The sequence below is a fragment of the Carassius auratus genome, chromosome 34 (genome assembly GCF_003368295.1).
Source record: "Carassius auratus strain Wakin chromosome 34, ASM336829v1, whole genome shotgun sequence".
Lineage (NCBI taxonomy): Eukaryota > Metazoa > Chordata > Actinopteri > Cypriniformes > Cyprinidae > Carassius > Carassius auratus.
Genome location: NC_039276.1, coordinates 15,051,389 through 15,077,187, shown reverse-complemented (window position 1 = coordinate 15,077,187; position 25,799 = coordinate 15,051,389). Strand labels below are relative to the sequence as shown.

Here is a 25,799-nt window from a genome sequence, read left to right as displayed (position 1 = left end):
CGTGCTTGACACTTGCCAGTATCCACATATTTATATAAAAAATTTGTGTGTCAGGGTGTCAGGGTTGCATCCTCCAGAATTCTATTTCTCCTATAAGCAAAATGTAGTGGATCAATCAACTAATTAGTATGCTCTACAATCCAAGTTTTAATAGTTCTCTCAAAACACTCAATTAATAATGATGTTAAAGAAATTGGTCTTAAGTCGTTCATTTGTCTGGCATTAGTCTTTTTAGAAATGGGTACAACAATGGAGTTTTTCCACACTGAGGGTACTTTCTGTAATTTCAATGAGGTCTGAAAGATAAAATGACTAATATCACAGAGCTGATAAGTACAACTCCTCAGAACTCTCCGACTCACTTTATCAGGCCCAGGATTAATTTTGTTGGGTGGTTTGCAAAACCCTCAAAAATAGTGGCTTTATCAATTTGCAAATATTCCTCTGTTTTCAAACTAGAATAAAAATCCATACATTTTTCATTAAAATCATGTGTATCAAATCGGCTAAAAAATCATTAAATTAATTTGTCATCTCTCCCTTTTCTATTAAAGACTCAGTTCGAGTAATTCCAATTGGTCTCTTATTTTTTGCACCAGCCATTATATATATAGCTAAGCCTATATCATTATTTACTGCAATTATATTTAAACATTAGAATTATATATTTTAAATTCTTCTTCTGTTCATATAGCCTAGTTAAATTTAAAGTATTTGTTGCAAAGTGAAGGGAACTAAAAATATCCTATAGGCTAGTGTTTATAATGTTGGTACATTATAACATTATTAGGTTATTATTTCTGAATGTAATAAAATGCGACTTATACATGACTTATATTTTTTGTCCTCTCAAAATTGTAATTTATTTTTAGCTTGTTTTAGAAAAAAACATGCAGCAAAATAAAAATAGGCAATTAATTGGTTAAAATGTGTTACTGTGGGTTAACAGATTTACATTATAGTATACTTAGCAACAGAGTCTGGTCCTAATCTAGATGTGTTAACTATGTGTTGACTAAATGTTAACTATTTAGAAGTTTGATGTTTTTATCCAGGTTTTTTTTTTTTTTTTTTTTTTTTCTCACTGCATCTGAAAATTACTTTAAGGAACGAAAAAAGATTTCCCCACCCCACCTAAAAATCGTACATTCCCATTCACGTTGTGCGCTCTGGTGCAGAACCTGCCCCACGCGTTACATAGCTGTGGATGATTTAAAAATGTTTGATATAAAGGTTGCTGTCGCATTTTACACAGGAATTGTTAATAATAATAAAAAAACCTAATTATATTGTTAGTTTCATGGTAGCATGAAATCAAGGTCTTCGGATACTATACATGATACAAGTTCATTAACATGCATCGTGACATTTTCACCCGTTTCAACTTATAAAATCCTTGAGATTTTAAAGTCAGTTTAATAGTATTGAATTTCAAGTTGAATCTAGTAAAATAAAAATGTAAAATGCACAAATTATCTCTATGAATTAAAGTAACCTTAAAATTAAACTTAAATTTCAAAATATGTAATCATGACTTTTCATCATATAATTTTTTTTACAGTGTGATAATAAGCTGTGTTAATTTTACATTCTGGAAACCAAGCACCCACATTTTTTTCTTTTTTAAATCTATTATTCGCTCGCATATCTTCTACAACTGAAGTTTTAGTTTTTTGAAGAAGGTGCCACTGTTGGGGGAGTCAAAAGATAATTACATTATCATTAGGGTTGCCAGTTAACTTCAGAAATGGGAAATAAGGGCTAATTGTAATTATTTCTCTTTTATTCTTTAAGAAATAAGAGACATGTATGATGTACAGAATAAGGGACATGTATGATGTACAATAATGTAGGCCTATATCAGCCTGCAATTAAAAATGTATCAGAAAAAAATTATATTTGTTTTTCTTCACCCATGTTTGTAAAATTATTACAACAAAAAAAAAAAAAAACAAATAAAAAATAAAAATGAAAATGTATAATAATTTTGTCATTTAAAAAATGCCAATGGCCTTTGTGACTTCACAAGGGTAGTAATTTAGGAGGTGAAAAAAAAACCTGTGAAATTACAAATGAAATGGAATTTTAAAGCATAACATATGAAGGTCTATGAAACATTAGTCAATAAAACTTTTTTTGAACAATGGCACTTAAAAGATTTGAACTAAAATATGATTTCAATATATTTTCGCCCAAATGGTGAATTATGTTTGTTAGATGTTGTAAAACAAAGGTCCTTGTTTACTCACATTCTGGTCTCCAAGTGCAGAATGTGTTAGAGAGTTAGGATTCATTAATATGGAACAGATGGCTGAAATACCATCCGCTCATAAGTGCTACATTATTATTATTATTATTATTATCACTCACTCACCCACAGCAGGCTTCTGGTGGGGGAGCAAATTTGTAAGCGAGTGGAGGCAGAAAAATGCAGAACCTGTGGCTGTTTTCAATGTTTTGAACTTGATGTGAGCAGTAACCAGTAGCCAGTGAAAGAAATTGTTGCTTTGAAGTTTAGATTTGACTCATTAAAGATCAGCTGTACTGCTGCATTCAGTTGTAGAGGTTTGATTGCACATGCTGAAAAGTCCAGAGAGAAGAGCAATTTCCAGTTTACAAATTAGAAGAGCCTAGACAAGGAGTTGTGGAACATATTCACAGTGTCTAGCTTATGAATAAGACTAAAATAACACTTTGCTGGTCGTCATTTTCTAATTCACTAAACATTCTAAAACTTTTGACTGGTCACAATTTGGTCAAATTTAGTTTCTAGACCTTAGTTCAAAAGTTCTAAGCATAAACATTAGTGCATATTTGACCCATTGGTGGCACTGTAGGGTTTACAGATGCAAGCAGGGTTTGCATTCCCAATGAAGAGGAAGAAGACAGATCTTACCATCCTTGGGAATATATGTGAAGGTGATTTGCATTCCACACTGCAATGCCAGAAATGTCACACCAGTTGAGCAAATAGCATGTAGAAACCTTCCGGTTTTCCCTGCATATGAACAAATACACACAATTTTGCATCATTCAGTTCATTAACATTTTCTCATATGATCTAAAAACCCTTTAGTTGTAGTTTTGTGAAGAAGCTTGTGATAACCTTTTGATACTGTACCCAATCTAAACCCTGCTAATCTTTAACCTTAACCTGATATTATGAGTACAGACTTCAGGTGTGATGATTTTCTGAAGCCCATATAAAATCCTGCCAATTTTTTACCAAATCTCAAATCCTTTTTAGGGATGACAAGGCCAGTGACAATACTGACTTCAGAGAAAGAATCAGGGGCCGTCCTCAAACATTTGTGGTAGTTGCTGTGGTTTCCTACCTTGTAAATGCATTTAATTTCATGCCACAGCCATATCAGCCTGCAGTCAAAGACTGGTTGCCCACTGAAGCTAAGGTTGAGTCCAGTCATTACCTGATTTGGGGACCTCCTGGGAAAACTAGGTTGCTGCTGGAAGAGGTGTTAGAAATGGCTTAGTGGTTAGAGAGCTTGACTCTTGACTCTAACGTTGTGGTTTTGAGTCTTGGGCCAGCAATACCACGACTGAGGTGTCATTGAGCAAGGCACTGAACCCCCAACTGCTCCACGGTGCTGCTGCATAAATGGCTGCCCACTGCTCCGTGTGTGTGTGTGTGTGTGTGTGTGTGTGTGTGTGTGTGTGTGTGCACACTTTGGATGGGTTAAATGCAGAGCACAAATTCTGAGTATGGGTCACTATACTTGGCTGTATGCCATGTCACTTTGCCACAGGGGGTGCTCACCCTGTGGTCTGTGTGAGTCCTAATGCACAAGTATAGTGACAGGGACATCCTTCTGATATATGACTCATAACTCTGATTTGGAGCACTGGTAGATTGTTTCCATGTAATATGACTGATTTCAGAACTGCTGTGTGCTGGCTCTCTGTGAGATGTAATTACGCTCAGCAATGCCTGATGCAGCCATAACACCCAAGTTCCTTTGCATACACATCTCTTAGGACCTTTGCTTTCACTCAGACACCACAGTGAGATCCGCTCTTCTTCTGACTGCAAAGCTCTTTAGAGAGTGATGAGAACAGCTGAGCTCATTACTAAACATGATCCCCTGGTCTACAGGACACTGATTCATCCCGCTCACCCCCTTGTTTGCTACATTGCTGTCTGGCAGATGCTTACGTTCCCTTCAATCACGTATAACCAGACTGAAGAACATCTTTTATCTTCAAGCCATCAAACTGCTTAAGAGCCAGCTGTTTTTCATCTTGATCCTTAATTCTTTATTTTCTTTTTTTTTTTTTTTTTTTTAAATCATCTTACCACATCTAAACATACAAGAAAGAAGCTATGCTTCTTATTAGCATGGCGTTTCGTGGTAAAATGGTACTCTTTGAATTCAAGGAACCATTACATCCATGTTCTTGGCTCGAGCCATCCACTTTAGGAGTGAATACTACAGGAATACTTTACAGCTTACTGAAACCTGCCATTTGTTTGGTTTTTGATTATTTTTTAATAAAGTTTCAGTTCAGCATCTTTTTGATACCGAGTCCTCATTCAAAGAATCTGCCAGTTCAGAATTGCTTGAATATATTAGGCTTGTGTGTTGAACTGAAGTCTGCTGGAATGTATCCTTCCAGAAACAAGGTTGGCTATCCCTGCACTACAATTTAATATGAGAGTTGATTTTAGATAAATATATCTGCCAAAAAACTAAATATAAATGAACATCAGAATAAGCGATTGTTGCATTCCTTTAGTCATACTGTCATGATTGTATCAGTCATTTTTGAAACTTTCAAACTCCCCATTTAACTTAAACACCCACAGCGTGGCATATATATCAAATCTGGAAACCTTTTGGCACTAACACACAACTGAAATTTCATAGTTCCTTCCCTAACTGCCTGACTAACATCTTACAAAAAAAAACACCTTCTCTAGCTGCCTCCAGCCCCGAAACATGATCCTAATCATCTGAACCATGAGTTCACCAATTTATTCTGTGCTAACCCCCAGGTCGGACCATATAACGCCACATGACATCCACACTCCAGAAGTTGTCATAAGGCCCTAAACCTTTTGGTTGTTTACAATGGCTTACCATTTAGATTGGTGCCTGATAATGTCCAAAAAGGAAACAATCACTACAGTAGTCATCTCTAGAGAGGATGGCTCGAGCCAAGGGCATGGAAGCCAATGTAATATAATGGTTATTTCAGGAGTCTTCTTCTTTAACATGGTTTGAACAAAATAAAGAGGGTGTGAAATTATTATTATTTATTTTTATTCAGTTTGTACAGCAGTTTTAAAATGAATCTGTTGTACATATTTTTTTTTTTTTTTTTTTTTTACATTTTTTAGGGAATTAATTGTAGATTTACATTTTAAATGTATTACGTTTATAAATGAAGGCTCAATAAAAAACTAAGATAACATTTGTTTGTATATTATACAATTTTTTTTTATTTATTATATTATTTAAAAGCCCTTGCTATGTGTACTGTGCTAAGCTAACTGAGACTAGTTATAGCACTTATATATCATTGCTCGTCTTGATTGCTTCCACTGTCCTCATCTGTAAGTCACTTTGGATAAAAGCATCTGCTAATTGAATAAATGTAACTATATACAAACAAAGTACATCATCAGATTTTCACACAAATTCTGAAAGTACACAAAGAGAATCCAGTCAAACAAATGAGACAAAAATAATTACTGAGAATAATGATCCAGTGTTACATATCTGTGAGAGGCAAAAGTGTGTGAATCTTTGCTTTCAATATTTGTAGTGACTCCTTCCCCAATAATCCTCTGGCTTGTCCACATGATCATTAACAAACTGCAAAAGGGCAGCAGTGCTCTCTTCGGAGAGCAGTGGCTTTCTCCTTGCCTTCTCCATGGTTGTTCAGTGGTACTCTGATGGTGGACTCATGAGCTTTAACAGTCAACGTGAGAAAGGTCTTTTGCAACCTCACAGAATATTACACATCTTGCTTTTGGAGTGATCTTTGTTGGTTGACAACTCCTGGGAAGGGAAACAGTGGTCTCAAATCTCCTCCATTTGTACTTTATGACTGTGATTAGACTTTGATATGTCCCGGTTCTTTAAATAAAACACAGCAGGCAATGAGACCTGATAGTCATCCCATTGATTGAACTCCTCTGAACAGATGGACTTTAATTTCACATTTAAATTAACTGCTTATCCTAGAAATTCAAATCCTTTTGCCACTCACAGATATGTAATATTGGAGCATTTTCCTGAATAAATAAATGAAAATAAAAATAGTAATAAAAAATTAAAAAATCTAATTTGTGTGACTGGGTTCTGTTTGTCTACTTTCAGGACTTGTGTAAAAATCTGATTATGTTTTGGGTAAAGCAGCACTCTCTATATATAAACTATAATACAACCTTTGTAAAAATGCTAGCACTGCAAATTATATCTATTAATTATCACTATTTGATCCGGTGCTTTTACATTTACATTTAATCATTTAGCAGATGCTTTTAACTAAAGCGACTTACAAATGAGGAAAATGGAAGTAATCAAAATCAAGAAAAGATCAATGATATACAAGCGATATAACTTATGCTATAAAAAGACTATATGCTTTTAAGTCATTAATCCTTGTAAATTTATGGGAAATGAGAATGCTTTTTTTCTTGCTAGTGTAAGATTTTGATTATTTAGCAATAAACCCATTATATTTCTGAAAACACTCAGCTGATGCAGCAAATGTGTTTCAGGATTGAAGTTTTACTAAAAGCATTATGTCATCTTTTTTTTAAGCTGAGACCTTACACAATCATTCCATCCTTTACATCTTACAGGAAACACTGAAAGGGAGTGTGAAAAGATGGAATAGGTGTGTGTGTGTGTGTGTGTGTGTGTGTGTGTGTTAAAAGGCTAAATTAGTTTAAAGTCAGGTCAGAGGAAATAAATGGAAAAAAGTGAGAAAATGTCTGACATGATTGTATGGATCTATAAAGCACTCAACCAAATGTCCACTTGAAGGTAATCTCTATAGCTTAACTCTGCTGACAGCACAACTCTATGTAATTATTGTAATGCATCATTGATGAGATGGCTAGAACAGTATTAGCAGAATTGAGAAGAAAACAAGACAAAAATTTACCGTGTGACCTGAATCACTACACAAAAACAAATGTGCATTTCCATTTACTATGCTTTAACTCATTTCAGAAGCAATTTTGTGAATGCTGCACAGTAATTATTTATAACTATTTGCAGTTTTTGCCAATACTGTAACTCTTTAAACTGATAAAGCACCCTACAACATATGCATTTTCTCTTTTATCTGTAAAAAAAAAAAAAAAAAACTTTTACTAAATATTACACTACCTTAGACATTACCTTAAAGATAAGGCATTATTCATGACTCAAGCATTACTTACCCTTCATGGAAGCCAAGTTTGGACTAGGAAACAGTGGTACGGACAGAAGGAAAAGAAGATACACAACTGATAGCCCATTGTACCTCAGTGATATTGCTGTGGGAGAAAAAGTAATTACAGTATAAGTAAAAAAAAAAAAAAAAAAATTGAAAACAGACACAAGAATATACTTCATTTGCCTTCATTATTTTATTGTTTCTTTCTGCTACTATGCTTTTCCATGATACTATGCTACAGTAATGTGAAACGAACTCTAATTTAATAATGAATGTAATAAAAATCACAGTTATACCTCCAACATAAAATTTTGGTTATGTTTTATAGCAAAATATATTTTTAAGTAATGTTGAAGAACATTATATGATCCCACTAAAATGTCATTCAGTGTAACAACAGTTTATACTGTATGACAGTCTTGTCAGGCATATTTAAAATTAGAATAATTTTGAGGACATATTAGAAAGTTCTGTTTAAGGACCACAGTGTAGACCCTAAAATACAAATCATTTTAATTTCAAATCTTTATTCTTTGCCAATACTGTTAAAACAACTAGGTTTTACACAGTTGTCAAGAAAGAAGTTTTTGTAAGGAAGTTAAAATCATTTTAAATATATTTAATAATAACAATAGTAATTATAATAATGCATTTTACAAATATAAAATTTAGTATGATCATATATTTATATAAGTACATGTCAGAATAAGTATCATATATTGTTTTGTTTTCATAAATTTATCTGATATGTAAATACAATTTTAAAATAATAATAAAGAGGTCATACATTATTAATATTTTTCTTTCTAGTTTTCCTCTGATCACGTATGTTTTATCTCGTAATCTCGACCAAAAGCAAGAGCTATTAATAAAACAAATATTTCCATATTTTTACCTTGTTATTTTAATGAGTAAGTTAAGGTTAAATATTTTTTAATTAATGTTTTTAAAAAGAAGAAAGAAGAAAGAAAATATATTAATATATGTATCGCATAAGTGTATTCTCTTCTTTTTCTTTTCCCACTTTAGTCTGTGGAGATAATCTAAATAAACAAAATGGACATTCGTCCTTTTTAAAAAAAATAAAAAATAAACCCACAATCAATAGATTGGAAGTCTCTAAATCTGACACTTTCAATATTAATTCTACTGACACAGCAATCAAGGCCTCTTGAGAGAACACTTCCAGCCCAGGAGCCTGCAGCACCTGTACAACAACTGTGTCGCACAACACGTAACCACATGTGGATACGTCAACCACCCTGGGGAGAAAGCTACAGGGCCAAAACAGCCTATCCTTTCTTTTGTATATGTATAAATGTGGTATATAAATTAAATTTATGCACTTAGCAGACGGTTTTATCCAAAGCGACCTACAGTGCATTCAGGCTTTCAATTTTTACTTATCATGTGTTCCTGTGGAATTGAACCCCCAACCTTACACTTGATAGCGCAATGCTCTACCAATTGAGCTACAAGCACACAGGTATATACAGTATGGTAAGAAAAAAAATCAGAGCTTGGTCTGCTGGTAGGCGTCTCCCTTGGGCAAAAATGTAAAACTTCTGCATCCTTCTGAAGGTGCTCAGACTGTGTTTGCGATGTTAAATGCTTTGACCATTTAAACATGTTAATTAGACAAACAAAATGTTTCTGGGAAAGAAAAAAACTGGACAGTGATTGATTTATTTATTACCAAAGTCAATAAGGCAAATTAGTTTAAGGCAAGTCATGTTCCTTGGTGGCCATATTTGAAATGCCTCTCGGGCATGCAAGTGCAGTTCCTAAATATTTGAATGGGGAAACATCAAATTCTTCAAAAGAGTTCACCAAGTTTAGGATTAAATGTCATATTTGAAATCACCACTGAAATCTGACAACAACTGACAACATTATAAAAAAGCCAATTTTTTAAGGCTAGACAAGCCAGTGTGCATGCGCAGTCCTCGGCGCACATCTCTGAATGCTGACTGTTTCTAGAGCAAAAGAGAATTCTAATGGCAGCTGCAGCGATGCCCCATATTGAGCGTTGCAATTTTCCCCATTCCAAACAATACAACTGACATGTCTTGGGTATTCTATAGTCTTTGTTATTACTAAGCGAAGCCAAATTTGTTGAAATATCAACAACACAGTATAAGAGCAAATGGCCTCAAACTTGCATTCGTTACTATAGCAATAGAAGCTCATGATGCATTTTTAAAAAAATAAAACAAGCATAAATAAAATAAATAAAAAGAAAAAGAAACAACTTCTGTTATGTAGAGATTACACACACACACAAAAAAAAGAATCATAATCATAATCCATGGCTTCTTAGGAGTTCCATATCTGAAAAATCACTGTAAAATGTATAATGTATATTTGCATGCTTACAGTGTAAATTTAATCTATGGAGCAATCTAGTTGTAATGAGTTCCATGTTGCCTCCTCAATGTAGATGCAATGATTAACAGTGTTAATGCAAGAGGTATCAGTAATGTCAAATTTAAACTGTATGATAAATGTATAACATATTTGTTTCAAATCAGTATTTTGTTTTTAGTTTGTATGTTTTTTATGCAATTTTTGCATAAATGCATAATGTGTACATACTAAATATTTATTTATATTTTTATGTTTTTAATTTCATATAGAAACAAAAAATAACAAATCCCCTGCACACCTCACGAGAAACAGCTGTTGTGAGAAATCCTTAAAGGGGTCCTATTATGCTCTTTTACAAAGTCTTGATTTTGTTTTGGGGTGTACTAGAACAGTTTCTCATACTAGGTTGTTTGGAAAACACATTCTTTTTCACAGATTTTACATTGCAACACCTCTCTCCCCAGACTGGTATGAACCAAGGTTTTAAAAGCATGATCAATGTCCTCAACCCAGTATACACCCTTTCCTCAAGAACACAATTCACTAAACTGATGGAGAGATGGTACCAGGGGACATTACAGAAAGTAAAGTGTGACATCAACAATACTGAACGCAGAATGGCTTTAATTTCAGATATATGGACAAGTTCAGCCATTGAAACCTCTAGGAGATGAATGTCTGTCTGTCTGTCTGTCTGTCTGCCTGCTCACTACTATGCCACTAGCAGAATGGTTGGAGGAGGTAGAGGCCAAGTTTGAAATTCTTCCAGAGAATTAAAGAATACCGCCATCGATGGTCTCATGGCAAATACATACCTCTAGGGATGTTTCTGCAACACTGGTTTTAAGTACCTTACTGAATGTTTAAAAGCAGTTTCAAAGAGAAATGTCCACTGAGTGGCGCTCAAACACAGTTTCAATACTTGAACCCTGGCATGTTTTCTAGGTACGTATTGCTGTGTTTTTATTACGTTGTTTCTGGTGTGGCAGTTCATAATTAAAATATCCGGGGACTGTAGCTAAAAGTTAATGCTCTATCATGTTGGAAATATGTCCTACATCCAACCTGACCCGAAACTTAAGTGCTCCTGTGGCTCAAGCGGTAGAGCATTGTGTTAGCAGCGCAAAGTTGTGGGTTTTATTCCCAGGGAACACATGTTAGGTGAAAACTGTTGTACTGAAAAAACTGTGAAAACTGAATGTACTGTAAGTCGCTTTGGATATAAGAGTCTGCTAAATGCATACATTTAATTTAATTTCTTTTTTTACCTAACCGATAGTGTTAACAAATGCAAAACTGTTGTAAAAACGCATTTGTTCATGCAACTGTGCCATTTCAACTTCCTTACATGTAGATTTGAACCGACTCTGAAAACCTATAGATATGAAGCTGGATATGTGCAATGCTAATGTTCAAAAGCATCAGTTTTCAAATTTCCCAGTAATATTAATATTGTTTTGCAGTCAAAACATGATATTCTTCTAATTATTGTGCAAGGAAATTAATCAAAACTCTGTAAATGTGTGTGAAAAGGAATAAAAGGTGATATTAAGGTAAGTGTTTTATTGCCTCTAGTGTTCATTTCTTTTGGAATCTGTAGTGATATGTACTTATTGCCCCCAGGTATGTATTTACCATGAGACCAGTTGGGGCTGCAAGATGTATTTTTTTTACTTTTTTTTTTTTTTTTTTCAGCCTGTAGCAAGCAAAAAGAAACTAACAGTAACTTCTTCAGGATATAAGTACAAGATGAAGCAGTACAAAAGTTGTCTGAAACTGTAACCCTATCGGACCCATTCAGCATGAAAACAAGGCAAAAACATAAATGTTATATTGACATAAAACCTTGCCTGTGGAGTCTGTTTGAAGGGCTTTTTGCTTCTCTTCAGACATTTGAATGTGTAACTGCGTTTATGAGTGGGCAAACAAAAGTGCAAACAGGGAAGGAGATGGCACAACAGCAACAACAAATGGCCATTACAACAGTTTTTAATGAAAACAAACAAACAAACAAACACGAGGGAACAATGAGACTGAGAAGACGATAATCCAAGGTGGTGGTGAAGAGGTGAGGAATCCGGATGATGGTGTTGAGAAGGCAGCAGGAGAGGATGACATAGGAACTGTGGGGAATAGAGCCGAAGGTAAGTGTTTGTAGCTGAGTGGAAGTGCGTAGAGTGGATGAGGTTCTGGGAAAACACAGACATCCAACGCAGACAACACTGAAGCCGACAAACAGGGGAAATTACATTAAACAATGATCTCACAAACACAAGACGTGAGACAAGCCAATATATAGGGGATGAGTAATGAGTGACAGCTGCTGCTGATGACAATTAACGGAGACGCCCCCAACAAAATAATCAGTGCTGACGCGAAACACACAGACTTCACCACAAAGTGCAAACACCCCGAGATCACGGTTTACCAACCGTGACAGTACCCCCCACTCTAAGAACTCCTCTTGGAGTTCCCAGAAGGGCATACCTGCTGATTGTAGTCATCAAAAATGATAGTAGTCATCAAAAGTCCCTAGCAGGTACCCAAATCCTCTCCTCCGGACCGTAACCTTCCCAGTCCACCAGATACTGGAATCCTCGTCCCCTCCGTCTCGAGTCCAGAATACGATTTATTGAATAAGTCAGTTCCTCATCTACAAGACACGGCGGCGGGGGAACCGGAGTTTAATTTTGGACACATGAAAGTCGGGGTGTATCCTCTTGTATGCAGGAGATAGTTTAAGGTGGACTGTCACCTAACTAATGATCTCTGTGATAGTAAACGGGCCGATAAATTTGGGAGCTAATTTATTAGAAACGGAACGCAGAGGCTATTAGAAAGCCACACCTTTTGACCCATGACATAAACGGGAGGCTTTGACCGGTGGCGATCGGCCTTAGCCTTAGTGCGCTCCCTCATCAAGAGCAGAGTCTCACGGGCTCTGGTCCAGGTGCGGTGGCACCTCTGGACAAACGCGTGAGCGGAGAGGACTGCGACTTCAGATTCCAGACTGGGAAAGACTGGTGGCTGGTACCCTACACTACACTGAAAGCCCATCAGGAGGTCGGTTAGATGACTTACCACTGGCGCAAACTGAGCAAGCCAAAACAAAATCGTGGACGTCACTAGCCATACATGGCCACCAGAATTGTTGTCTAACCAACCCACTAGTTCTACTTATCCCTGGGTGACAAGCTACATTAGAACAATGACCCCACTGGACAACCTCGGACCTTAACTCCTCAGGCACAAATAAACGGTTTGGTGGACAACTGGACAGAGGTGTTACCCCTTTTAAAGCCGTCTTGACCTTCGACTCGACCTCCCATACGAGTGCTGAGACCACTAACTTCTCAGGTAGAATACACTCGGGAGTCACCGGGCGGGCGGAGGGATCAAAAAGGCATGATAAAGAGTCGGGTTTGACATTCTTGGAACCCAGGCGGTACGATAAAGTAAACTCAAAATGACCGAGAAAAAAAAGTGCCCACTGAGCCTGCCTGGAATTGAGTCTTTTGGCAGTTCTAATGTACTCTAAATTCTTATGATTGGTCCAAACAATAAAAGGAACCCCTGAACCTTCCAGCCAGTGACGCCACTCCTCTAATGCTAATTTGACGGCCAACAACTCTCTATTGCCAATGTCATAATTACATTCGGCAGGAGATAGTCGATGAGAGTAAAACGCGCAAGGATGTACCTTATCATCCGAAGCAGCAAGTTGGGACAACACTGCTCCTACCCCCACCTCTGACGCGTCGACCTCCACCACAAACTGCCGTGTGGGATCAGGGGCCACAAGGATGGGAGCCGAAACGAAGCAGCTCCTGAACGGAGTACTGGGGGAGCTCAAGGCTGTCAGAGGTGAGACTAGTTGGCTGCAATTGCGAATGAAACGCTGATAGAAATTGGCGAACCCCAGAAACCGCTGTAGGGCCTTACAGGAATCTGGGGATGGCCAATCTATCACAGCCTTAACCTTGCCAGTGTCCATACGGCCTGAACGGCATCACCAAGTATTCAAAGTGCCCTCTAGGGGTATTAAAGGCGGTTTTCCATTCATCCCCCTTCCTGATGAGGACCAAATGATAGGCATTACGTAAATCCAGTTTTGTGAATATGGATGCTCCCTGCAACCTCTCGAAAGCTGAAGACATGAGTGGTAAAGGATAGGTGTTCTTTATCGTGATGTTGTTCAGCTCTCGGTAATCAATGCAAGGTCACAGGGAACCATCCTTCTTACCCACAAAAAAGAATCCCGCCCCCGCTGGAGAAGAGGAAGGACGGATGAACCCAGAGGCTAAGGAATCAGAAATGTATTTCTCCATGGCCTCCCTCTCAGGAATAGACAAAAAGTATAACTTGCCCTTAGGCGGAGACATACCTGACACTAAATCTATAGCACAGTCGTAGGGGCGATGCAGAGGAAGATAAGCAGCACGGGACTTACTGAACACTTCCTTCAGGTCCAGATACTCTAGGGGGACGTTTGGCAAAACCATGTTCTCCTTCTGAAAGACAGAAACAGGGACAACAGGACAACTAGAAACCAGACAAGACTCATTACAACTTTCACTCCACAATGTGACAGTGTTAGAACCCCATTCCACTCGTGGATTATGTTTGGTTAACCAGGGGTGACCTAAGACAATGGGAGCAACAGGGGAGTCCATGAGAAAAAAGGATATGGTTTCATGATGGTTTCCAGACGTGAGCAGTGTGATGGGTTCAGAATGGTGAGTGACGTGAGGCAGTTCCTGGCCGTTGAGTGCGGTGACATGGATGGGGAGAGACACAGGAAGGACAGGAATGTTCAAGTGATGTGCAAGTGAAGAATCAATGAAATTACCTTCGGCTCTGGAGTCCAGAAGGGCGTGACATTCGTGACATTGATTCCTCCACCGCAGTTTCACCGGAAGGAGGGTCGATGATGTAGATGAGGACTTCCCAGCGGAGATCCCACCCGATAGTAGCCTCAAGTTTACTACCGGGCTGGCTCTTTTACCGGGCATGAGTTGATGTTATGAGCTGAGCCTCCACAGTATAAACACAGTCCTTGGGACCTCCGCCATTCCCTACCCACCTGCCCGACTCAAGCACTCCCTGACAGGAGAGATGGTAGGGCATGTAGGACTGGGCTGGCAACCCAGGCGGTTAATCCGTGCGTCCACTCGTAGAGCCAGGTCGATGATTCCGTTGAGTGTGGGGGGCAGCTCGAGGAGGTAGATTTCCTTCTGAACATGGTCAGATAACCCATGCAGGAATCGATCCCACTGCACGGGCTCGTTCCACTGGCAAGCGGCCGCCAGGGTGCGGAACTTGATGGAATAGTCAGTCACTGACGAAGAGCCTTGATGGAGTTCAGAGAGTTGATGAGCGGCTTCCCTGCCGGCCGCGGCATGGTCGAATACTCTTCTCATTTCCTCTGTTGATTCTCCCACACCGCCGTCCCCCATAGGGCGGCCCTGCCCGACAGTAACATGAGGGTGAATGCCACCTTTGATGCCACCTTTGGCTGTAGAGCAAATTGCATTGAGCATTTGGTTAAGAAAGTTCTACAAAATGCTGGCTCACCAGAATAGTTTTCAAGCGCCGGAAGTCGCGGCTCTGGCCGGAAGTGATCCTGGGGGGTTTCCCGGGGGTAAGATGGCGTAGGCGGTGCGATGGGCGCAGTGGGAGAGGTGAGCTGGTGGATCTGCTGAGTGAGCTCGGACACCTGTGCCACCGGCGCTTGGACAGCGCATCCGGTGTTCGAGATGCTCTCCTGCTGCTGATCCATTCATTTGACGATGTGGTGCATGTAGTCCGTGAGGGTGTTGGTGCTCACTGCTTCCATGTTGGTGAGATCGTTCTGTGACGGTGGGATGAAGGAAAGGCGAGTAAACAATTTTTAATGAAAACAAACAAACACGAGGGAACAATGAGACTGAGAAGACGATAATCCAGGGTGGTGGTGAGGAGGTGAGGAATCCGGATGATGGCGGTGAGAAGGCAGCAGGAGAGGATGACACAGGAACTGCGGGGAATAGAGCCGAAGGTAAGTGTTTGTAGCTGAGTGGAAGTGCGTAGAGTGGATGAGGTTCTGGGAAAACACAGACATCCAACGCAGACAACACTGAAGCCGACAAACAGGGGAAATTACATTAAACAATGATCTCACAAACACAAGACGTGAGACAAGCCAATATATTGGGAATGAGTAATGAGTGACAGATGCTGCTGATGACAATTAACAGAGATGCCCACAAACTAATCAGTGCTGACGCGAAACACACAGACTTCACCACAAAGTGCAAACACCCCCAGATCACGGTTTACCAACTGTGACAATTTTAAGCCTAGATAGATCATAGAAATTAATAATACAAGCTGATTCCAAAAGTGACAGAACTTAAGTAATTCAGTCACCTGCAGAACAACTGCAAAATCACATCTAACCTTAATATGGTTATGACTGTAATATTAGAACATATTTATTAATATTCTGTTTACTTTTTAAATCAATATTTTAAAAGAATTACACATTTAATTCATAAATTATTTGAAATGATAAATTAGTATCCTGAATAATAATATACATAAAATTAGGGCACCAAAAGGCTGGGTAAAATGGAACCCCATTTAATGTTTAATTAGGTACATTTTCACGGAACTTTTGTAATTGTTTTCTTCAGAATGGGAATGGTATTTCATTGAATTATTATAATCTTTTATCAGTAACACGTTATTATAATCTTTATTAATACATCATTAACCCCTTACCTGTCACTCCCCATTTTCTGCATGAAGACACACATGACATACCCAAAATAAAAATGTTTCTGCTAATGGGTCTTTCTGACTAGATACATAATAAACATATGTTCACAAAGCATTACATACATTATATAATGGTTAGCAGATCATTAGTTAATATTCAAACGGCTAGAAACAACAAGCAACATTAAACATTTCCTAGTGATTAACAGATAATTATTTCATTTAAATTAAAATAATTACAAATTGCAAAATGCACTTCTTGAAAATCTTCATAATAGTTTAATATACGTTTTAAAATGACTACAAGCTTTTTTAAAAACACAACAATTTAGCTGTTAGTGAGGTGTGATGGAGGTAAGGTTAGGGACAGGTTTGGGGGTATGGGTAGGTTTAAGGGTTTGTTATAGTCAGAAGTGTACAAAGTCAAATTGATTAATATAAGGAATACACGGTTCAATCTGTTTATATAGTTTATTGTTTTATAATTTATTCATTGTTTTGATAAATGAACAAGTATTTTCTTGAAAAATGTATTTGTTTTCTCCTTTTGATGTATGATTTAAGGAATATTATATATTAATGTAGGTGTTGAGGCAGTAAAAACATGTTTTGCACAGAAAATTACAATGTTATGGGTTGTCTTTAGAAAGCTAAACTAAACTACTTATTCTTAACATAAACATTGTTACAGCAGCTAAATGTCTTATTATTATAAAGGTACTGAATTATCAGTAAAATATTAAATATTTTCAACTTTAGATTGACTACTGCAAAAGCATGAGTAAATGAAAAAAAAATATATTATTATTAAAGATAATAAATTGGGTAAATTGTCAGGATAGTAACGAGAGGCAGAGGTAAGTGAATCTAACACATTTTAGTTTATTTACAAAATTGCAATGCCACACAATCACAGTTCACTAATACTATTTTTTTCAGGAGCGGAAACTTTCAAGCGAGCTCGGAGGAAACAAAGCAGATTCAGGAGATCTCTTAGCTTCCTTTATTTATTGCCAGTTCTTGTGATCCATAAGTATGAGAAATGCCTGCCTGGCTATCTCCAACCAGTGTCTCCATTCTTCCAGGGCGAGTTTCAGGGATAGGGGTTCCCGGTTGCCAACATCATACTTTTTTTCAGCAGGGAAAAAATATTGAGAGAAAAATGCACAAGGCATAGGTTTTTACGAGTTTTCAGAGCATTGTGACAGGGTGGCTCCCGCGCCTGTTGTAGAAGCGTCTACCTCAATAATTAATTTCTTTTCTGAGTCTGGATGCTGGAGCAGGAGGGCCTTGGTGAAGGAGGTCTTTAATGCCTGGAAGGCATGTTCAGCTTCTGGAGTCCAGTGAAGGGTCTTAGGCTTGTAATTATCATGCTGTAACGGTCTATGAAACGGCAGTAAAACTTTGCAAAACCCAGGAACCTCTGTAAATCTTTGATTGAATTGGGAGTGGGCCAGGAAGTGATGGCTTGGGTCTTACAGTCATCAATCTTAACTCCTTTCTCGCTGAGGTGGTAACCCAAGAATTCAACAGAGGTCTGGTGGAAAATGCTCTTTTTGCTTTTATGAACAAGGAGAACTCTCTGAGTCGTTGGAGTACTGGGGAAACAGAGTTCTGATGTTCAACTATATTGCGGGGGAAAATGAGAATATCATCAGTGACTACGTTTACAAGCTGTTAAAATCCGGGTTATGGTCGGGTTAAGGTCACTATTTGGGTTTCTGAAACATTCGGGATAACCCGATTACATGCGTGAGCAGAGAGAGTTACTCCTGTATACATGGAATGTTTAATCAGTCGCCAATATCCCGATGTAAACGGCGACGCACGGTTAGCGTATGGACGTAAGACGCAATATGCGTCATTTCCGATTCTTCTTCCTGTATCCAAAGACTCAAAAGACCAAGATTCATTGCGAATAGAACATGCGCAGAACACACATTTTGATGGGGATATGCCGAAACGCGTTTACAAGACCAAATATTCGGGTTACAAAAGGGGTACCCCAGGTATAATGTCCCGGTTTTTAAAAACCGGAATATGAGCATATCCGGGTTTTTGCCGGTGTTTACATGGCCGTGCGCGACCGGGTTATTGCTAATATCCTGGTTTTGAACGGGTTATTGGCTGCATGTAAACGTAGTCAATGTAAACAAGGACAAAATGGTTCAGGAACTCTCGGAGGACCTCGTCCATAAAACTCTGGAACACAGAGTGGGTGTTTACTAGACCATATGGCATCACGAGATATTTGTAGTCCCCTGCGGGGGTGATGAACGCTGTCTTCCATTCGTCTCCTTTCCGAATCCTTACCAAGTTGTATGTGCTTCTAAGATCTAGTTTAGTGAATATTCGGGCTTCACGGAGTTGTTAATTTCACTGTAATTTTGTTTTATAATCGATACAGGGACGCAAGCCCCCATGCTTCTTAGGGACAAAGAAGAAGCTGGTGGCAGCTGGAGAGGTGGAAGTTCTAATGTACCCTTGTCTTAAAGCCTCTTTGACATATTCTTGCATGGCGGCTTGTTCAGGGATGGACAATGATTACATCCAACCCTTGGGAATGGTTTCACCTGTGATTAACTCTAAAGCACAATCCCAAGGTTGGTGTGGCAGTAGCTTGGAGGTTGCTATTGTGTTGAAGACGCAAAGCATGCATAACATGAAGGAACGTCGACAGATAGATTTTCTTTGGGTCTCTCAAAGGATGTGGAGTTCACTGACATTGGTGCAGGTTGATCATCAATGGGCTGGATGGGGGATAAGGTGTTAGCGGATAGGCAGTTGCAGCCCCAGTTCAAAATTTTCCCCATCTTCCTATCTATTGTGGGTTGATGTTGGATGAGCCATGGGCATGCTAGAATTAAGTCAGCTTGGCTATCCTTAAGAATGAACGGGTCAAATAATTTGTGATGGGTATTTTCAACACATAGGGTGATATTTGAGATGTCACATACCTCTTGTTGATAACCTCACCAGTCACTGCATTGATGGAGCATGATTTAGTGGTACGGGTCCTTTGGAGCTTGAGTGTCTTTGGCGAGTTCTCCAGATATGAAGTTGCCCGCTGATCCGGAGTCAACTTTAGCGGTGGCTGCAACGTTGAGATCTCGAAAGCTCAGAGTCACACATATAGTTAGTGCGGCTGATACAGAGGGTTGGTGGAGAACTGGGCGAGATGGTCAGGTCTGTATAAAATGTCCTTCGTTCCCGCAGTAGAGGCATTATTTTAGTTCTCGTGGACGGCTGCAGTCTATGGGTTTCCACCTGCATCCTCTCAGGTCTCGGTTCTGGGAATTCTTCAGGTAATTTCTGATGGTGAACAGGAACTGAGACGTGAGTTTCTCGATAGCAGATCGTGATCTTGTGATTTTGAACTCGAAGGACTAGTTGCATGAGTTTTTCTAACCCCAACTTATCATCATAAATGTCAAGCTGTAGGTGAAGCGAGGGATTTAATCCTCTTCGGTAAACTGTAAGAAGTGCTTTCTCATTCCACTCACTTGCCGCAGCCAGAGTTCGGAATTCAAGGGAATACTCAGAAACAGGTCTCTTACCTTGACGTAAGTGTAACAATTGGTCGCTGACCGAAGAATCACCTACCCAAACACTTCTTTAAAATGGCTGATGAAATTTTGTACTGATGAGGTGACCGTAGTCTCTTGGAACAACAGCGCTTCAGCCACACTGCATAACTGCTGAATGATGAACGCGATTTTGGATCTTTCTGTGTGATATTGGTTGGCATTTTATTCAAGGGCGAATGAACATTGCAAAAGGAACCTGTTGCAATCCTCCGCCCGGCCAGAGAAGGGCGCTGGTCGAGAGACTGTTTTGGCGTTGTACACCAGTGTAGGAGTGGTGTTTGCGGAAGCCCTGTCTTTGTGTTGCGTTGAATTAATTTTGGTGTTGGTCAAGCCTTCTGTCAGGATAGTAACGAGAGGCAGAGGTCAGTGAATCCAACACAGAGTTTATTTACAAAATTGCAAGTGCAAGGTGAGTAGTCATGATTTCAGATGCAGGTTCGGTGTAGATCACTAAGTGTGGGGCTGAAAGCAGGTGAGTACGTCCTTGGCAGATATGTCAATGTCATACAATTCAGGTCAAAAACTAATACTTTTCCCTTTCCTTTTCAGAAGTGGAAACTTTCAAGCAAGCTCGGAGGAAACACAGGAGATTCGGGGGATCGTTGGGATTTAAGGTAACAGGAGAAAGCTCTGGAATCCTAGAAGCAGCAGACCTATGACACAAAGGTAAGTGTTTCAAAAGTATGTATACGTTACGTCTTAGAATCCGCGGGGCATCAGACGATCAGGGGACAATAGCATTAGGTTGTTCCTGTTGGAGGCTTGACATTGAACTGGGGCTGTGGTGAGTTCTTTATAGTGCTGTGTGATGAGGTTGCTGATGGTGAGCAGGTGTGGGTGATTAATACACAGGGGAGAGTGATCGTTGTGGGATGGCTGCGACCAGGCTTGACTGGTCCCTGACATAAATACTGGTCATTCTGGACATATTTTGCCATTGCGATGACTGCACATGAAAGTACTAATGATTAGTAATCATTTATAAGTATTTATCAATTATGAATAGTTTATACTTTAGATTGGTACTGCAAAAACATGAACAAATAATTAAATGAAGTTTCATTGACAAGATTCGGGAGGAGCACGTCAGATATTTAGCCTAATTAGCACAGGTGGAGCACACTTAAGATAATCAACCCTAGGTTATATATATGTCACGGTTTTACGCTGCCTGAAGGAATACGGAGTCGAGGATAAACGGAATAAGGCTTTTAATATATCCAACACAGGGGATATCCAACATGGAGCACAGAGGTAGACACACGTAAGTAGCAAGTGAGGAATAGAATTGACACACCTGGGAACTAATCAAACTAAACACGGAAGACAGAAACTGGGTCACTGGGGCAAAAACACTAAATGAGTCCAGGTGTGTGACAATATACTGTACAGCTGACTTACTTGTCTCCATTGACGGATTATCAGTATCCCCCCTCCACCCCTTCTCCTCGAGTAGAGTTAATTTCACACTTTTTTATACGGGGGTGGGTACTGTAGGTTTAGGCCATTCCCGAGCTCGGACCCTTCCCCGGACAGCACACCAAATATGCATTATAATACTTCAGCTAATTATATGTAAGTGTGATCTTGTGAATAAATGATATGTTAAGATGTGAAAATAGTACAACTCTACATAACCAACAAAGGCTACATTTGTGATCTTTACAGATTTTGATACAAAATTGTATTATTTGAGTTGAATTATATGTTAACATATAGTTTAGTATAGCTTAAGATTATTAAGCTATTTTTTTAATACCATTAGGTAATAAATGAACTTAAATTAATTTAATGACAATGTTAGCATTCAAAATTACCTTAACAAATAAAATCGTAATCACTGTATTATGTCTGTTAAATTATTATTATTTATTTTTTTTTATTTTTTTTTGTAAGTGCTTGATCATATGAATTGAAAGTTTAACAGCATTTTTCAATAAATAATGATCTGTTATTCATTAGGCAATTTTTTGTAAGTACATTAATAAACTTTGACAATAACATTATCTCAAATATCTAGCTATGCAAATATGAAGCACTGGAGCAGAGTTAACGTTAATGAGATAATTGTATGTGTTTTTTTTTTTTTTTTTTTTTTTTTTTTTTTGTGATACTGGAGCATTAGTGATGAACACCTGCTGTAAACAAGCAGAATCACTGAAGAAAAGAGAAACACAAGAACTACAACTGATTTTGGCCACTGGCTTTTTTTAAATTAAAATTAAAAAAAGACATTAAATCTCTCAAAATCTCAGCAGGGGATGATCAACAAACTCCACAAAAAGCATCACCAGCTTCACTCATTAGTAACCAGATTGATTATTTCTGTGAGACAGAAGCTCTTATTGAGAATTAACAGAGGTTTAGATGTTAATGATTTATTGGTCCAAAAATTATTCTTGACTTCCTGTGTTACTACATGTACACCCCATAGTACACAGCCTCCCTGTACACTGAAAATGGTGTGCTTATCTTTTAGGTACGTTCTGAAAATTAGATTTTTTTTTTTTTTTCAGTCTCTTTTTCCATCCTCTGGGAACATATTTTCCTGTGCTAAAACAGCATATTTATCTGCCCATTTCCTCACCAGCTCTGCATTCACAGGTGCTACATTATTTCCTTCCAGCAGTATTAACTCATTCACTGAAGTCTCCACAGAGGCAACCCGTTCAGTCCATCAGCATTTTTATGTTCCTTGCTACTTGTGTACACGTCCTTGCCCATCTTTGGATGAGTGACGAGGCCATTTGTGCCAGTTCTCAGGATAAATTACTTATTAAGTATAAATACCCAGAGGGCAAATATTGCTAACATTAATGCAGAAAAGCAGAAATGTCCTTTATCACAGTGAAACAGGTTTTATAATCTCTTTTGTATAAAGAGCTATTGAAGTAAAGGTGACTTGACATGAACTCCATTTTAGTTTTTGTATTTCCTGAAAATTAAGAAATTACTGTGGCTATAAGATTGTACATGAGTTGTTTGTTTGCCCTGAAGTTGTTGTTGAATGCATTGCCACATGCACTGTTAGCTTAAGTCACAGAGGGATGCAAACAATGTAAACAAAGTATTTTCTTTTTTCTACAACAATTAGTGGCATGTTTTAAATTGGATTTAAACTTTGATAAAATTCACTGTTATTTTATTATTATTATTATCATTATTGTAATAAATGCATGATATTTAAATTAGTGAGTATTCAATTATTATGGTTTCAATCTTGAACAAAATAACTTTCATTATGATTTTTGACATAATCAAGCAGCTCTTAATGCTAGATAAGCAAAGCAAAATGTTACTTAGATAAGTTACAGTAAGTGTAAAAATGGAAATGGAAAGATCGTATTTACATTGAGTGTAGAGTGGTAGATATTGTTTGTCTAGAAAATAATACTGGCTTCTAGTTATTGGTTAGTATACACACCATAAAATGTTTCTACAGAGACATTTCAGTCCTTCTACTTGCACATTAACATGAACAGATGCCTTAAGATATTCAACGGATGGCAGGATATTTGCCTCTGTTTCACTAAGAACAAGCTGCATTTTATAGATTTATTACATGAATAAGATAAACTCATAACAAGCTAACTGATTTCAAGTAAACTTTAAACAAAGCTTACCAGTCAGTAGTAAAACAGGTAGTAATAAATTAAATAGTGTCCCCACTATGACATCTGGCATTTCATCGGACATTGTGCTCTCATGATGGAGTTGTACTGAGACTGAGCTGACAGCACATTAAATCAATGCTGGACACCACATCATCTTCAGGAAGTCAACCCCCATGCTTACACAACACATGAGCATCTATAAAAACATGAAATTCATATTGATAAAAGGGTTGCACAAATTTTATAACATAAACATGAAATTCTCATATGCATACAACATGCACACATTTAGGACTAATTGATTCTGATGTCACTGTTATCCAGATGTTATTCATAATTTTATGAGCTGTGGGTTTTTCATTATGTGTTGCATTATGTGACCTCCTCTGTGAAACTCTTGCTTGAGTCTCATTATATAATTTTGAGATAAAGATTGTTAAAGTTTCTATAGCCATAAAATGACGAAAATTGGTATTTTGTGTTTATTGCTATACATTATAGATTATATAATTGAATTTGAGATACAGTTCTCTTATTTCAATTTATAACATGATAAATACTTAAATTAATGATTTTATTGAGACTATGATTTTTTACTTTGGGCAAAAAAATACAGGAGGTTTGCTTCCTAATTTTATTTGCATCATATCTGGGTTCTCTTTAGATACTACACTCATAATGACTGTCGCTAGTGTCACGTTCGGTGTACAGGAACGAGAGAGCTGGTGGCCATCGGGTACTGTGGTGTGAGGCTGGCTTCCATCTTGCCTCGTGATGTGAGTTTGGTGGCCATGCACCGCAGCGGCGCATGGTTGGTGGCCATCTTGTGCTGTGGCGCGGAGCTGGCGGCCATCTTGTGTTGTGGTACTGGCCTAGTGACCACTTGGTGCTGTGGCGCTGGGCTGGCAGCCATCTTGGGTTGTGGCACTACCATGGCGGGCGTGCGCTTCTTCTCACCTCTCCGTCCGCCATGGTGAGAGGGTGGCTCTGATCCATCCCACACGAGCCCCGGGTCGAAGGGAGGCCATGGTTGAGAGTGGTGCTGAATCTCCTCTCGACCCCTCCCTCCTCGGCGACCTCCCCTGGTCCCCCGGAAAACCACCAGGCGAGTTCCCTCTAAACCGCCTCTGTCCCTCTCTGTGCTTGGGGATGAGGCATGAGCAGACATACCGCTGGTTCTCTGTTTGACGGAGTCCTTCTGTCACGTTCGGTGTACAGGAACGAGAGAAGGAACCAATTGCAGGTAAGTATGTTTTATTTAGGGATAATCCAAAGGGGTAAACAGTCCAGGCAGGGTCAAAACCAGAGAATCCAAATCAGAACATAAACAGGACACGAACACAGGGCAAGGCAAAGCAAGGCAAGGCAAGGCAAGGCAAGGCAAGGATGACGGACATGAATTAACATAACATTAAACAAGGACTCCGTAACACAGACTAAGACAGACTGGGTATAAATAGATAGAAGGATAATGAGGGAACAAGAGAACGGTGGGGGACAATCAATTACACAACAAGGAGGAAGGTGACCAAATAAGGGAGGAGGAAGTGATCTGGTGACAGACACCGTGAGCAAGGAGGACATCTAGTGGAACCCCAGGGAACAACAACCCAGACACTGTGACAGCTAGACGCTATGAAAAAAAAAAATTCTGATACTGAAGCCTTTTTTAATGATGCAGTGTAACTGCATGGCAATTGGTTCGTGAAGTGAAAATAAAAACAAACCAATGGCAAGTCAGCATCGCTGCACAATCCTATGGCCATGTAGCCTGCCAATATAGCCTGCCATCTGATTATATAACTGGGCATTCTGGCATAAGATCCTCAGATTTCTTCTCCTTCAGCGACGACCATGCTCTTCACCAAATGACTAACAATCAAAGCCTTCACCATTGACTAGCTTTGCAGCAGATCAAGACCTCTCTGCTTGGCTGATTCACCATTCTCACAAACTGCCTTCAGCATCTGCAGGAGCTATGGTCTCTGTGATTCCATGCTGCTATCCAGTGATATTTAAAAGAGCAAATGTTAAAGAGTAATTTTATTCTGCATTGATGCAA

General features: G+C 38.6%; 1 pseudogene; it reads right to left on the bottom strand.

Moving 5' to 3' along the window:
• The window catches only part of LOC113053819 (piezo-type mechanosensitive ion channel component 2-like), a 150,318-nt pseudogene extending 134,762 nt beyond the window's left edge, over positions 1 to 15,556 (bottom strand).
• Between the last annotated feature and the right edge of the window lie 10,243 nt (positions 15,557 to 25,799).